At 33.1% G+C, this 18,076-nt stretch overlaps 1 pseudogene; it reads right to left on the reverse strand.

The window, feature by feature from the left end:
- Positions 1 to 15,927, reverse strand: part of LOC149530809 (disease resistance protein At4g27190-like) — a 31,975-nt pseudogene extending 16,048 nt beyond the window's left edge.
- Positions 15,928 to 18,076: the final 2,149 nt, after the last annotated feature.

Genomic DNA, 18,076 nt, shown 5'->3' on the forward strand with positions numbered 1-18,076 from the left:
TAATTAAATAAAAAAATTAAATTTAAAGATAAAATTATAAGTTTAATTTTAGAGCATAATAATATTAATTTAATTTAATAATAATATATTTAGGAGATCATTTTTAAATAAATGCTAAATATTATTATTACTTAAGTTAATAAATATTTTATCAATTAACGCTTCGAAAATAAATTAAAGAGTATAAAAGACATTAATTTATTAAGAGTTTTAAGATTGCATAAAGTATGCACGAGTTTAAGATATAATAAATTAATTAAAAAGATAAAGCAAGTAAATTTAATAAAAATATTTTAAGTGCATAAAGCATGCATGAAAAGATAAAAGAAAAGATAATAAAGAGTTAAGGAGTTGTGAGCAAGAAGTCCTCTCAAGTGATCACACAATTAGTGCCCTGAATTTAGGAGAGAACTCCTTATCAACATTTGAGGGTTCATTTTCAAAGGACAGAAGTTTTAGGAAGAAACTGCGAATTTTGGAGAAGGAATTTTTAGAGAGAAGGTTTTGAAAGAAGAAATTCTCTCACAAATCTTTTGGGTGTTTGTGATTTTAGCATTAGAACCAGATAGATTCTTGTACTTTAATCACTTAGTCAATTACAATATCAAAATATTTTTGTCTTCTTTACAACTGTGAATTGTTTGTCTGAACTTCTTTATGAAGGATCTTTCAATATTATACTTTGGATTTACTGGAATGCATGTGAGTTTCTTCTGTATACCTGGAGACTAAAATGTCACTAGAACCCCTTTTCAATAGATTTAAAATTGAAAATTATATTAGGAAGGGTTTTGAACGGAATAGAAATTTTAGATTATAAATTCAATTGATTGCTTGGGGTTTTCCTATCAAATTAAATTCACAATGTTGATAAAAAAAAAATTTATAAAAAAGAGAGTTAAATGAGTGAGGGGAAACTTGTTTTGTTTTAAAAACATAATTTTTAAAAAGAAGAAGATAAATTAATATATGGGTGAGAGGGAGGCGGGCCACCACATCCCATCTCCTCCTCCTTTTATTTCCCACCACTCAATTGGTACATGTAGCAGACTCTGTTGCGGCGGCAGTAGGGACACAACAGTACTCTACTGCGATGATTGCATGAGCGGTAGGTTGACGAGCCTTTATAAACGTAGGATATGTTTTAATTTTATTAAAGCTTTAAAATATATTATGTTTACAATTTAATTTAAATAAAATTTATTTATTAATAATTTTTAAAATAGTTTCTTTATTATTAAAAATGTTATAATTTATTAAATAATTTTAATTAAAGTTTGATTTATTAGTAATTAAATAAATTAATATAGTTTCTTAAATAATTATTAATTAATTTAATTAAACTTAATATTAATTAAGTTCAACTAATAACAAATATTACCTAATAACGTTTAAATTTTATTATTATTAGTTAATGATATTGTTTTTTTAATTAAATGGTAATTAATTTATTTAAAAATCAATAATTATTATTTTAATAATTTAAATAAATAATGACCCTTAGATTATTTAGAATAATTAACTTGTAATCAAATAGGGGTAATTATGCAACTATTTATATATAAGAATGGGTTAATTATAAGGGTGAACTATGAATCTTATCTACTCGAAACATATATTAAACTGGAAACTGAAACCTTAGTCTTAACTCAACAATGTGTTTTCAAAATGAAACCAAACTATGAAATCTACACTATTGTCTGTATGTTGTCTATGCTTTGGGTTTGGGTTGACTAGAGTGTTGACCAGTTATAGGACATCTACCAGAGGCTTGGGAATTCTATGTTTGTGCTATTATGATGTTTTGATCTCAATCTTTTAAACTCAACCATGGTAATGTGTTTGGTATGCTCTATGATGAGTTGTATTTATTGTTTGTTATTGCTTTCTAGTGTTCTTGTGTGAAGCTGAGGTGAATGTTATGACATATTTGACTTAACCATTTTGAGTCTTCGATCGATATTTTTGGGATGCTTTCCAATTGCTCATAGAGAATTGATGTGTTATTGCAAAGTATCTTTGATGCTTTCCAGTCACTTGTATAGGTTTGAGGTGAAATTTGTGATTCTTTGATTTATACTTTTATGAGCCTAGGGTAGGTTATCTATATGTAATGTTAGGAAGTGGCTTGCAATGGAGGCCAAGGCCCTAAGTGGCTACCAGGGTAAACTATTGTAAGTTGTTTAAGTGAAAACACTACACTAAATGGGAATACATAGAATCTAATAAGGGTCTTTGTATGTTCTCACCCATGCCTCAAGTGCTAGTACATACTAATATGGAGTAGAGAGAATGCTTTGTTGTGACCATGCATCATTAGTATGCCTTGTCAGTACGAAAGGATACTAGTGCTACATAGAGTCACTAGGGGGGCGGGGTCAAGTTAGACTGCCAAGGTAACTCTAGCATTGATTCATGTGATGACACTTGCCCACTTACATAGTAGATTCCCTATGTGTCTTTGTGTGCCTCTAGGTCTAGATGTCAATTTATCTTGGAACCTTTGAGTTAGATTACTTTTAGGGTTTCTTGGACTTAAAGTTTATTTGTGATTTTGGGATTAATATCTTGTTTGGGACTTGAGACTATCTGTTTAGTGGTGTGGGAGTGGGCCTTATTGGGTTACCATGGGCTCAGGTGGTAGTGCTTTTTACTCTTACCATTGAGATCCATCCGTTGATGCCATAGCAAAGTTCTTTGTTTGCATTTCCTTTCATTGTATCTTTGTTTATTATGATGGATGGTTATATCTTTATGATGGATGATTTCACTTATGGTATTGTACTTTGTTTCATTGATCTGAAAGGGATGATGTAATCTATTTTTATAAATGCATATTATTTTAGCCTTTCATATCCCATGACATGTACAATGGATGATTGAGCATTCCAAATTTTATTGCCAAGTGGCATTCAAAACAAATGTATATTATTTAAGTGGAATGGACTTGTAGTTGTACTTTCATGTGGATGTGTTATTTTTTAGACTTAGTATTAATTAAATTTAAATTTGACTCAACATCTTGGGATCCTTAAGGAATGTAATCTGTTATGTTTACTCTTGTATGATTGTATGTTATAGCTTCCACTACTTTATAATTGATGTGTATGTTATTCTTTCTTTAAAAAAATGTTTGGAAAACTTAGTAAAACTTTAGGTTAATTCTTTTGGATCCCTTGGTGGGGCATGATATGTCTCCTTAGGATTTAGTAGCTTATGTGCATTACCTTCAGAAGATTTAGCATATTTGAAATTTGTCTCTTTAGGACTTAGCAAATTATGTGCATTTCCTTTAGAGGATTTAGCATGTTGAAAATTGAAAAATGTATGTCTCTTCAAGATTTAGCAACTTTTGTGCATTATCTTTCAAGATTTAACATCTAAATAAAAAATATAGTACAAGGGAACCCTTGTATAACCCCCTCCTTATTGTGGCTATCTACTAGACATGATAAGGAAGAGGAAGATGATACCTACTTCATAATGCAAGGAGATATATTGTTGAACAACAATGTATACAATATCCTTAGTGAAGGGTATTGACCATTACATCAAAGAATATATATAATCATGGAAAGTATATGTAACTTATGGAAAAAAGGATCCTCAAAGAGAAATAGATTTTAGCAACAAGACCCCCATTGTAGAGGAATGCTTTAGATAAATATTGTCTTTCAAATAAAAATAGAAAAGGACTCTAGATTCAATCAAGAAGCCTCCTATAATCAAGAGGAAGTGAAATATTGGACAAAAGGAGTTAAACCCTAACCCTAAAGCAAGGGTAGGAGTTTATAAAGAACATAATTTGAAAAATAAAGAAGAGGTGATGACCTAGGACAACAACCTCTCATAAAAAAGGATATCCATAGTCTAAACATCAGTCATTATAATGAAATAATGTTGCAAGATAAACAAATGCCACTAAGCTAAAGAAATAAAATCCCTAGACAAAGAGAAAGAAGGAAGAACTTTGCCCCCTAGGGATGAAGACAAGGGATACCTAGAAATATTTTTAGAAAAGATATCTAGAATAATAAAAGAAAACTATGGATGACTATTAACATAATACAAAACCATAGGTATAAAATATATAAAGGATAACCAATTAAGCTCAAAACAAAACATAATGGATCTTAGAGAACTAAAAGAAATACCTCTTGCCCCCTAGTGAAGAGAAAGAGGAGAGAAAATCTATTTCATAGAAGAATGAGGGGTAAAATTATGAAGAAATCTCAAAGGGGAAGTTTCTTTTCTCTTCCCTTTAATATCATTATGAATGGGATAAGAAGGGGAAGGTAATTCAAGGAATTCTCTTTTTTTTTATCAATAAAAGGAAAATTCCCATATATTTTATTATTAGATAAATTATTTTATAAAGTTTTATGCCTCATTCAACTATAGGCACTAGGGGAAAAAGAATAGGTCAATAAAACACCTGGCATGACTCGGGACTAAAGTCTTGTGTGATATATAAATTCCCTCAAGAGGGTCTTAAAGGAGGCATACCTCATTTTATAGATTGACGATAACATATGGCATGCCATCTTTCTCATATATTTTGTAATTTCAATGACCTTTGGTTTCTTACAACAGTCCTTTTTATTTAATATCTATACTGTTAATAGTTTGGTGAAGGGAACATTGAGAAGATGAAATAGTAATAATCCCCCTCTTGGATAATTCTGATTGAAACTGTTAGAATCCCTCTTTCATAATACTGACATCATACCTGCAATATCTGAGACATAGAAATAAAACCAAGATCTTTACCTTCTATTGGAGATGATGAGTTTGTCCTGTAGATTTGCACAATAAGTTAAAGCCAAGTAGAAACCAAATCAAAGAATTCTAATACATGGATGTTGTTAGCAATAACTAATTTTTATAATTATAATAATAAGTCTTAGGATGATCAGTTATTTTTAGTATGACAAGAAGATCAACTAAAAAAGTAGTATGTAGTAATACATGCTAAATCCTATCAGCTTGTAACTATTAGCATAAGAGCTCCATCTGTATTAATCTGATTCCTCCTTATACTCAACCCTTCTCTCCTCCATTGCTTCTTCTAAGCATCATCTACAAGAACATCATCTTTAATGAAATATTCCTCAATCTAGTTAGGGTTATTAGGTTTGAGGACTCCATGATAATAAAACATAAAACACATATTTCTCTCAAAGATGGGTCGGGTTGCCCAAAATCCTTCTTTATCTTTAGTAAAAATAATGGGATATGTTGGGACCACCTCACCTCTTACATAGAGCATACCATAGTTGGTTACTAGGGGAATAGTAAGATCTTCTCTAATATTCTAAATAGCCTCATCAAGACTATTTTAGAGGTCAGAAGAGAATACCTTCTCACATAACACCAAGCCCATGTTATTAGCCCTGTACACATGACAAGAAATTGCTACAGTCATGGTGACTATGTCATAGTTTGTTCTCCATTGATTGGGTGGATATATATCTCCCTAACAACTCTCAAAACCACTCTGATTGTTACCTTGTCTAGTTGCTGGAGCATTAACCCAATTCTTTCCACCTTAATTGACTCATCAAAGGCCATGAGCCTAGTATTACTTCAAAGTTTGATGGGTGTATCCATGTTCCACTTATAGAAAAGGAGTTAAGGTAGGATAAAAAAGCTAAAGATCAACTTGGATAAATAGCCATGGCTTCTCCTTCTCCAATGAGGGTGACCAATCACATATGAGATCATATGTTCCTAGTGGTATCGTTGAGAAGATTAGGAAAGATTTTAATAGATTTGGGAAATGGGGAACTTTGCTTGGTCAAAGAAAAGAAAGGAGAAAATGACAATCTATGATGGTAGGTGAAGAACTAGTAATATTAGATGAAGAATTGGGAATATGAATACTAGGAATTGGATTAGGAAGGATATATTAGGATTAGGAGGATTAGAAACTAGATTAGGAATGATACAATTAGGAAGAGTGTAGGAAGCAATGAGAATGGAAGACACAACCAGAGGAATACTTGGAAGTGGGTTGGAATAGGTGTAAGGAATACTATGGTATGAAGGTTGTGGGGTGGGTAAAGACACTGGTGGAACACTCATAGGAAGAGATGTAACCACCATAGGAGGAGTGTAGGTAGGAATTCTAGGTAAAGGAACATAAGAAGTTTATACACTACTGACAAGAGGAGTGAATTCCAAATCTTGAAATTCTTGACTTAAGGGTTTGATAACACATAAGAGATTAACACCTTGATCACTATCATAAAGGAATTTCTTAGAGGCCTCTATAGCTTGAATAGAATTTTGAGGATAGAAAATTCTAGGTGCATCAATGTTGTAAATAGTGGAATATGAAGGTAATCATGCACACACCCTATGGTAAAGATCAATTGAAGAGGTTGTAGAAGAAGATGAAATAGGAATAGGATCAATGGAGATCTCATTTGAACAATTTTCATCCTCACTTCCATGTATCTCATTAAGGGATCTATTCTTGTTTGTAATAAAAGACTCATCAAAGTATTCAAAACAAAAATCATACATGTTGAACAAAAAGTAACACTAAAAGCATGACAAATGTAAATATTTTTGTATTTTCAAAGAAATTCTGCATTTTTTTTTGTATTTTTGAAACTTAAGCATAAAATAAATCTACTTTTATAAATATTCAAGATCTAACACAAGATGAAAATATAACACCAAAAGGAATAGTGAAGGTGAACACACCAGATAATATGAAGAGAAATCTAACACCAAAAATAGTACCTAATCCCACTCTTATGTTTCAAAAATAATGTATAACTCTACAAAAACTCAACCCACATCAAATGCCTTTGGTTCAATTTTCCTTGACTATTCAAATATTGCAAAGCTTGATGATCAGTATAAAAAACAAACAATGCTTGAACTATAGCATAAAATTCCTAATCATAAACAAAATATTTTTGTTTTGCATCATTCAACTTCTCACTAAAATAAGTAATAGGTCTACCTTCTTGGCTCAAAATAGCTCCTATCATAGTACTACTAGCATCACAACCTACTTGAAACACCTTGTTAAAATTAGGAAGTGCTAAAATAGGCTGCTCAGTAGCTTTTCTATTTCAATAGATTAAAACTCTTATCTGCTCCTATAGTCCACTTAAATTATTTCCTATCCCCTCTCATTGTTTCAGTCAAGGGTCCAAAAATACTGCTAAAACCTCTTATGAACTTTTTGTAAAAACTAACTAGTCCATGAAAAGATTTGACCTCTATTGCACTCCTTGGAGTAGGCCATTCAAGGATAGCCTTCACTTTCTCTTGGTCCATTTTTAGGCCTTTTTCTGAGACTACAAATCCTAGGTACACCAACTCCTTTAGAAAAATACACTTCATCAATTTTTCTTCCCTCAAATTATCAAACACATTTCAAATATGAATCAAATGCTCCTCTAATGTCTTACTAAAGATCAAAATATTATCTAGGTAAACAATGATAAACTTATCTAGAAACTCCCTTAGTACCTCATTCATAAGGCTTATGAAAGTTCTTGGTGTATTGGTTAGCCCAAAAGGCATGACTAACCACTCATACAGTCCTTCCCTTATCTTGAAAGAAGTCTTCCATTCATCTCCTTCTTTGATGTGAATCTGATCATGCCCACTCTTTAGATCTATCTTTGTGAAATACTCAACCCCACTCAAATAGTCCATAATATCATCCATCTTTGGTAATGTAAATCTATACTTGATTGTGATCTTGTTGATAGTGTGAGAATCTATGCATATCCTCCATTCTCCATTCTTCTTTGGTGCTAATATGATTGATACAACACATGGACTCAAACTCTCTCAAATAAACCCCTTCTACAACAACTCATGAACTTGTTTGTTCAATTCTTCACTTTTTGTTGGTGTCATTCTATGCGTTGCCTTGTTTGAAAAAATTTCTCCTAGAATCAAATCCATCTGGTGACTGGTCTTCCTTACTGGGGGTAATCCATCAGGTACATTATCTGACACAATATTAAAAAAATCTATCAACATATCTGCAACTTCTACAGGTACCTCCTCTACTTCTTCTTTACTATCTTTTAGAATTATAGAAAAATACATATGCTCATGCTTCATACCTTTGTGAAACTCTTTTCCATCAACAAAAAATATTCTGGCAACACTACATACCTTTTATTCTTTCTCCTTCAATGACTTCAACTTATGCTTCACTCCATCCTTGGTCAAAGTGTAGATATTTTCTTGCCTATCGTGTATAGCATGCCTGTCGAACTACCATGATCTACCTAGAAACATATGACATATTTCCATAGGTATAATATCACAAAGTACCTCATCCCAATAGCTTTTGATCTTGAATTTCATTGAACACTACTCATTGACCATGAACTTATGGTCATCTTGGACCCAAGAACTATGGTACAAATGTAGGTGTTTCTTCCTCTTTAGCTTCAGTTTTGTGACCATCATTTCTAATACTAGATTGTCAATACTTCCACCATCAATGATCACATCACAACACTTATCTCCACATTTATACCTGGTGCAAAACAAACTCCTTCTTTGATCAAGTTCATTCTCACCACTCAGTAGGTCTCTTTTGTTAACTAGGACTTCTCCTCTTTCACCATCTTCTAAATGTGATGATTGAGCATCTTCATCAACATGTGCAACTCTAGTGTAGCCTTATGTTCTTTGATTGGTCCTTCCTTCGCACTAGGAACATTCAAATGCTTTATGCCCTTCTTCTCCACAGTGAAAATTTTTCCCATAGAAGCCTCCTCTTCCAAATCCTTGTCCTCTACCTCTTTCTCTCTGATCTCTATTATTCTAACCATGGAAATGATTGGAATTGTTTCCCCTCTAGTTCTGACTGCTACTTCCAGCCTCATCCTTGTTCTTCTAATCATCATTACAACTTGCATAACATCATCTGTCAGATCTTCCACTGTGACCTCTTCCACCATTCTTGTTATCAAACTTTTTTCTTAGTTTCCCCTCAACTCTTAAGGAAAATTGGTATGTCTCCTCAACACTATTCATTTGAACTAGACTTAGCTCATCTTGAATACTTAGTCTGAACCCATTAAGATAACGGGCCACTCTCTCCTTATTAGCTTTTGCATGGCTAGTTCTAATGAGAACTCGATAAAACTCTTTGGTATACTCTTGAACATATTTTCTCACTTGCTTCAACCCTTAGATTTTTTTTCAATAGATCAAGCTCATAATCCACATGAATGAATTATCTCTTTATTTTAGCTATCAATGTCATTTTTCTATGCAAATCCTTTTACAACTAACCTAGCTTTAAATATTTTCTTACCTCCATCCTCTTCTTTCAACCTATAAATCCATTTATTTTGTAAAGCCCTTTTACTTGTAGGAAACTTGTATAAATCTGATGTTTTATTTTTTTTAGAAAAGAGTCCATTTCTTCTTTCATTGTGGTTTCCCATTGAATCTTTGTATCCACCTACATAGGTTCATCATAACATTTAGGTTCACTAGCATCTATTAATAAAATATAATACAAAGAGGAAGAAAGTATTTTTGGAGGTTTGCTTATCCTTGTTGATCATCTAACACTCACTAGGGTGTGTGGTATTTGTTCTTGTAGCTATTGCAGAGCATGGGTAACTACTGAAACATCATCTAGCACTAAATAATCATTTTATTTTTTCTCATGTTTTTGCTATTGAAAAAATTATTCAATTTTATATTGTCTTTGATGTTACACAAAACGTCAAGCCTTTATCAAGAAATCAGAGTTAGCCAAGCTCACTGAGGCGTTAAAGGTAGTTTCAAGTATATGCTAAGATTTCCAGTGTATGTCAAGCATTCTAGTTATAACAAGTTCAAAGCTAGTATCTATTGAGCTCACTCAGGAATTGAAGGAAATCCACTATGAATTGATTTCACTCAATTATGAAAGAAAAGTTGGTATGGAACCAATGTTAACTAAGCTCACTTAGTTACCAAAGAAAAGTTGGCATGGAACCAGTGTTAATTGAGCTCACTTGATTACCAAAGGAAAGCCTTCTCTAAGTTAGTGTTGACCAAGTTGGGTCAGCTAACAAAATATTTTTCTATAAACAAAATATTGAGTCTGATGGATTTATTTGGTAGTTCTAGCTAACTTAAGAGATGAAAATTGATTGTTTAAACTTGTATAGAAGCTGACTTGACAATGCAAAACATATAAATATAAGGTCAAGTTGAGGATTGAATGTGTCAACATGTGGAAAAGAAGAAGATGAATAAAGGAAGTGAATTTGAAGGATAAAAAAATATCAAGTTGACCAAGTTGCAAAGAATAATCTGATCAAGGAGGATCATGTAATCAAGCTAGAACCGAGATCCAAATCAGCAAAGTTAGTTGCATTAGCAATCAGGTCAAGTCATTGTTACTTTCTAGCAATTGTAGCAGTGAATCAAATCTCCTAATAGAGTTAGCCTAACAACTATTTTTGTAGATCCTCTACCAAGGTGACATTTTTAGATTGAAGTGTTTGAAGAGCTCTAACAAGGCTATTCCTAACAGGTGGACTAAATTCTCTAATAGGGTCACACCGAACAATGTGTTTTGTAACCTTTAATAGGGTTGGCTCGTAACAGGGCTCACTTCAAAAGTGTGAAAAATAGTAACTAGTTGCAATTGGTGGATTTTGCAAATTAAGTTTCCACGTTAAATCTTGGTGTCTCTTGTGTTCATGTTATTTTATTTTATGCTTCTAAAACTAAGATAATTAGCATATATCACACTAAACATCTTGAGAAATAATTATTTTAGTGTTTACTGAGTGACAATAATTCTTAGTGTAAATTGAGTTATATTATGTTAACTAAATGACCCTGTGTTAATTGAGTTACAATAGTAGTTCAACTTTAGTAGAGTTTCAATTTTTTATTGTATTGACATCTTAAGGGATCTTGGATTCATTTCTATGGTAATTGATTCACCCCTCCCCTCTCAGTTACTCTTCTCATATTTCCAACAGCTTTAACAGATCTTTGTAAAACACTTTCTAATTGAATATGACATCCCTACTTATTACAATTTAAAAAATCCTAAATCCTTTAACAAAATTCATCAATGTCATACCCAAAAAATACACATTTCTTTGACTTAGCTTCCATCTTGGTTTCATTTTTAGGATCAATATGGTGTAATTACTTCACAACCAAAGGTTATGAGAAAATAATAACTCACCTTCTCACTAGTCCATGCTTTCTCTAGAATACCACAACCTAAAGGAGTAGAGGGACCTCTATTGATCAAATATATAGTAGTATTGATAGCCTCAACCCACATGTTTAAGGGCAGCCCAACATGCAACATCATACTCCTTGCACACTCAATAATTGCCCTGCTCATTTATTCAATAGCTTCATTTTCCTACGGAGTCCTTGGAACAATTTTATGTCTACGAATACCATTAGAGGAACATTAATCTTCAAATTATTTTCTCCAATACTCACCACCATTATCAGATCTAAGACATTTTAGCCTTTTACAAGTCTCATTCTCAACCAAGCTTTTTCATTTTTTAAAAGTTACAAATACATTAGATTTTTGTCTAATGAAATAAACCCATACTTTTCTAATTGCATCATCAATGAATGTAACATAATATGAGAGACACCAAGGGAAGATACTTGAGCTTGTCCCCATACATCTATATGCACAAGCTCTAATTTCTCATTGTTATTTTCCTTCTCACTCTTGACAAAGTTCACTCTCTTTTGTTTTTCATACACACAATGTTAACAAAAATCCATACTAACACATTTCAAACCTAGTGAAACTTTCTTTGAATGAATTATTTTCATACCTTTCTCACTCATGTGCTCAAGTAAATGTCTTGAAGCTTTTGCCTTTTTATGCTAATGGATTAATCTCATTTTTAATTGCATTAATACTCCCAATGTCTCCATACTTATTAATGAATCACCAAAATGTTTCTTTAGCATATCTCAGGGACTATGACAAGGAGACCCTTTTTCTCCTTTCCTTTTTGTTATTATGATAGAAGCATTTGAGGGATCTATCCATGCAACTCTCAACTTTGAAGATATTCAAGGAGTTTTTATACTAAAAATGTTCCAATATATCTCATCAATAATTTTTCAATGATACCTTTCTTCTTAGGAGAAATTCTAAAAATGAAGATTAAAACCTTAAAGAAACTATAGACTTATATCTTCACGCATGTTGCCAAAGCGTAAACACCTCAAAATATGAAATTTTTATCCTAAATACCCTTTTTGTGTCAGAAGAAAATGTACACAATATTACCGGTTATCATAAAGGTAATGTCCCTTGTAAATACTTGGATAAAGGAGTTAGGGTAGGTAAACTTTTGTATAATGTACTTTCCAAAGTTTATCAAAAATGGAATTTTGGAAAGAGAAATGGTTAGCAAAAGCAAGAACTACTTTGATTAATTACTTTCATCCCAACATATCATATGTCATGTCTTCCTTTAGCTCAGGATATTAAAAATTAGCTTCACAAAATATTAATGAACTTATTCTAGAATGGTGTGTCAGATAAGAAAAATCTTGTGTTAATTAAATGGGAAAGTCTTTGTAAACCTTAAAAATAATGTAATCTAGCAATCAAAGATATAGGATAGCAGAATATGGCTTCAGGCACTAAATTGGTCTAGAGCATGTACCACAAATCCCATTAGAAATGGGATAAATCATACTTAACAAATACTTTGGTGTAGTTGACCCTGTATATGTGAAAATGCGACCTATGCTAACATACACACTTCAACATGGTCCTTATTTGTGGATTCATTCCGAAATGAACATTGGATTGTTCATCCAAAAATCAGCCAGCAAGGTGACCTGTTGCCTTCTATCTAAAGGGAATTGCTTGTTAGATATCCTCAGATTTGAGGTATTAAGCAACCAAACCCTCTACAAACAAAGGATTTAAAAGAAAATGCGACTAATCTATATGAGAATGATGATTAATCTAGGATGGAGTATGCACATTTAATCTAAGAACATGTAAAAGAAAGCTATGCTAAAATGTATGCATATTATGCTAAATGAGATTAAACTAGAAAATGAATATCTTATGAAAATAATGAGCTCAAATGAATGCACAATTCAACAGCAATTCAATGCAAATTCTCATTCAACCTCTCCAAAATGAAGAGATGAGGGTCTCTTAAATAGACTTTCCTGGAATCCATCAACGGTTGAGATCGATTTCGATCAACGGTCAGGATTGAAGATGAAGTTCAGTCATAAAGGAAGATTCCCAAATTAAAGGGAGTTAACTAACTCAGATTTGAGTGAAAGAGTCAGTCAACTCAGATAGACTTTAGTGTAAAAGCAAGTGATCTGGGTCACTTCTAATTTGATTAGCAGTGAATTGGGAATTTCCTTTTTTGAACTAAAGAGAGATTTTGGTGAGATATTTAATTTAATAAAATGAGATATGCTCTCATAATTACCTTTTCTATTTAATTAAATAATTCTATTTAATTAATTAGAGAAACTTTTCTTATTTAATTAAATAACTTCATTTAATTAATTAGGAATGGCTTCCCATTTAATTAAATAACTTTGTTTAATTAATTAGAAGTAAGTTCTCCATTTAATTAAATAATTTCATTTAATTAATTAAAATATGCACATTTATTAAATTAAATAAATTTAATTCCATAATACATTAGCCTTAGGATATAATTTAATTTAATTAAAGTATAAATACTTAGTAATTAAATTAAATATTAATCAATAGGTTTAATGTGACTAATATGAGTAAATACTATAGGAATTAAATAATAAGCATGATGAATGTAGATTAAGTCAAGTAGTGAGTAGCCAAATAAGAATTTGCCTAATGGAATAGGACTTTAGGATTGGTCAAAAATAGACCAGAATTGGTATCATGGCAATGAGCCAATTTTGGGGTATTACATTTTGCCCCTCTTTGAATGAATGTGCGAGCAACACGTTCAAATTAAAGAAAATCAGAAAGCATGATGCGAAGATGAGATTGTTTTCGAAGTTGATGACACGGAGACTAATTAATAAGCTTTTAAGGACTATATCTAGAACAGAGCTTAATCCCAAGGAGTCCAAGTAGAGCACCTAGATACCTAAGATTGGTATAATTTAAAAGACTATCTCCATAACAGAGCGTAATCTTTAAGGATCCAAACAGAACATCTAGATACCTAAAATTGATAAGCATTTAAAAGGTTTCTTCATAATGAAGTTTAACCTTTAAGGATCCATATAGAACACCTAGATACTCGAGATTGAAAGTATTTAGAAGATTATCTCTAGAATAGAGCATAATCTTTAAGGATCCAGATAGAACATCTAGATACCTGAAATTGATAAGCATTTAAAAGGTTTCTTCAGAATGAAGTTTAATCTTTAAGGATCCAGATAGAACACCTAGATACCTAATATTGATAAAAGATAACAAGGTCCAATCATGAGTCATAGAATCATCCCTAGAACGAGGCTTGATCCTCAAGAGTCAGGGTTTAGACTGTCCCGATACCTATCCATCGAACTCTAAGAAGAGTTGTTATAAGGTTGATCAATTGATGAAAAGATAAGATAGATGGAAAAGATGCCAGATAGAAGGGAACAAGATTCCCCGAGTGATGAGATGCCCCAAGTGATGAGGACATGAGATGGGAATGAGATGCCCCGAGCAATAAGTATTCAATGATGTAATTATCCTGCCCCCTCAGGAGCGAAATCGAAAGATGACACACTAGAAATATGATTTGAAGCAGTATATCATGAGAAATAGAAGAAATCTGAGATTCAACAGAATATAGAAGAGATCAAAATGATCAAAACACTAGTACATCTAAGACCATTTTTTGACCATTATTGCTCAAAATTTTGACCCACTTTTTGACCAAAATTCGACCAAAGTTGACCAAACCATTGGTCGGATTTTTTTCGGTCGAAAAACATCCATAGCCATTGTGCAAGTTTTGTCAAGACTTGGTCAAAATTTTGACCAAACAAGGTAGAAATTTTGACCAAAGAAGGTAGAAAATCTTGGCGAAGAAAGGTAGAAATTTTGACCAATGAAGGTCGCAAATTTTAACCATTGAAGGTGGAAATTTTGACCAATGAAGGTAGAAATTTTGACCAATGAAGGTCAAAAATTTTGACCATTGAAGGTAGCAAATTCAACCAATGAAGGTCAAAAATTTTGACCATTGAAGGTAGAAATTTTGACCAATGAAGGTAGAAATTTCTACCAACGCATGTGTGTAAATTTTTTTTTAGGCATTCTATAAAATAGTTCACATGCCTTGCGTATGATATGAGATTTTGCATGCATCCTGCACTCTCTCATCCGTCTGATGATGGATTACGAAGAGTGATCTGAAATGATGATGCTAAAACACACACAATCAAATCCAAAATGAACTTGCATTACAAATAAATTGTGAAAATTTGATATTGTTGATTTTGCATGCATGTCTACCAGGACAATCACAACTTAAACATATATAAATCAACAATATCAAATTTTCACAATCCATTTGTAATGCAAGTTCATTTTGGATTTGATTGTGTGTGTTTTAGCGTCATCGTTTCAGATCAATCTCCATAATCCATCATCAGCCGGATGAGAGAGTGCAGGATGCATGCAAAATCTCATATCATACGCAAGGCATGTGAACTATTTTATAGAATGCCTAAAAAAATATCAACAATAACTTATATGCTTCTTCATTAATATGCCTGATACAATAAGAAAACTTGGCAACTATGCACAGCAAGTTATATGCTAAAAGGAAATCATTTAGGAGATACAGAATTTGAACAACCATATGTTAAGATTCTACAATTTGTATCACTTGCCTGAGTCTGATAGTTGAGAATAACTTCATCATCCTCCCTATAGTATGTTCCGCACATCCACAAAAGTTCCAGCATCTCAAATTTGTAGAATATGAATTGTTTGGTAGTGAATGGACATGATTGACGATAAATCATCATATAAAAAGACTCCCATGTGAAGCATGAATAGCAAAGGAAATGAATATGGGTGATAGGGAAGATAATTCAATAATAGAGGCTCTTAACTTTGGTCACTCTTCAGGTCAGCTCGCCAAGTCACTCCCACCCAATCATCTCAGTGAGTTGACTCTTTCAGTTAGCTCACCAAGTCTGTTGTTCAAGTACGCACGCCAGGTCATCTCGCCAAGCCAGCCCACCAAGTCATGTCACCAAGTTAATTGTTTGAGTATGCTCACAAAGTTGACTCTTTAAGTTCGCTCATCAAGTCACCCCACCAAAGTGCCTCATCAAGGTCAATCTTTAAGTCCACTCACCAAGTCAGCTCCCCAAGTCACTGCACCAAGTTGACTCACCATCTCGCCTTACCAAGTGGACTCGCTAAGTCAGTTTGCCAACTTGCCCCACCAAGTCAACTGTTCAAGTATACTCACCAAGTTGACTCTTTGAGTTTTATCATCAAGTCACCCCACCAAAGTGCCTCATCAAGGTCAATCTTTAGGTCCATTCATCGAGCTTTCTCACCAAGTTAGCTTGCCATGTCACGTCTCTAAGTGGCCTCCCTAAGTTGGCTCGCCAACTTGCCCCACTAAGTTGCCACTTTAAGCCCACTCACCATGTTAGATCGTTAGGCCGGCTCCCCAAGTCAGCTCGCCAAGCTGACAATTGAAGTACACTTACCAAGTTGACTCTCTAAGTTCGCTCACCAAGTCCGCCCCCTAGGCCAACTCTGCAGGTCATCTCACCAAGTCACCCCCACTTGCCCCACCAACTCGCCACTTTAAGTTGACTCACCATGTTAGCTCGCCAGGCTGACTCCCCTAGTCAGTTCACCAAGCTGACAATTCAAGTACGCTCACCAAGTTGACTCTTTATGTTCGCTCACCAAGTTTGCCCGCTAGGTCAACTCACCAAGTCACAAACTTATCTTATCTTGTGTAAACATGGTTGTTAAGTTTTGTTTTTCCAAGTCTTGTACTTGTGCTTATCTAGCATTGTAGGAGATGTTCATACTCTAGACTAACTTATTTGGGCCTAGAATGACCAAAAAAAACAATTCCAAACTCCTTTTTCCAATCGCTTTCCAAACTAGCTGTATATTTCTTTGCAACCCTTTTTGTAATTAGCCCTCCTATGTAGGTTTTTGATCACTATCTTGCAAACTTTCTTAACAACCTACAAGACAAACAACAATTTAGGATACCCATTTGGACTTTGTAAAGGTTTTTGGTGGTTTGGACCTTTGATACTGCCTGTACAACACATTTCCCAAAAATAAGGGTTTTGTGGCTTTACAAAGATCTTTGTTGTATCCTGCAATGTTTTTGACCACTAATGTCAATAAGTCATAATAAAAGTAACAATTATGAAGCTATCTGTTACTTATACTAACTCAAATAAAAACCAATGCACCAGAGAAGACCTAGGAAGTATACTTAAGAGTGCCCTCAGCTATTTTTAATACATTTGAGGACACAGAGGAATAGAAAAGAAGCATAAAATAGACATCTTCGCTGCTACTCATAATAAACAGAAGACATACTTAGCCATGGCTGCATGATATAATCACAATGTTACACCCATTAATAAATAGTATGAAATGCTTGCTATAACAATAATCAATATAGTCTTAATCAAAAACAATAATTAATGTTGCCTCAAAATAACCAATATTTAAGAGAATTATATGAGAGCTTCTAAAATCAGAATGATTTTTCACCACCCACACCACCCAATTAGCAAAAGGAAATTCAATGTAATAATGTGATCAAATGTATATAGAATGGAAATCTCTCCAGACTAAAGGCAGGCTTACAGGTTACAACAAATGAACCTAATGCCCACACTTATTCTCTATATGGTAGAATGAGTTGCAATCAACTCTGTCGCTCTGATAATAAAACTTCCTGGAATAGACTAAATTACTCAGAAGTTTCACAGACATCATATTCGGTAGCTGTATAACTATTATTTAAAAGGAAAAGCTTATAATACTCCAACAACAAAATTTACAATATCTTCATATTGATTGGTATCCATGTACATTTAAATGAAGCACAGAAAATGA

The sequence above is a fragment of the Cupressus sempervirens genome, chromosome 11 (assembly GCF_028749045.1).
Source record: "Cupressus sempervirens isolate cs-2001-9-10 chromosome 11, ASM2874904v1, whole genome shotgun sequence".
Lineage (NCBI taxonomy): Eukaryota > Viridiplantae > Streptophyta > Pinopsida > Cupressales > Cupressaceae > Cupressus > Cupressus sempervirens.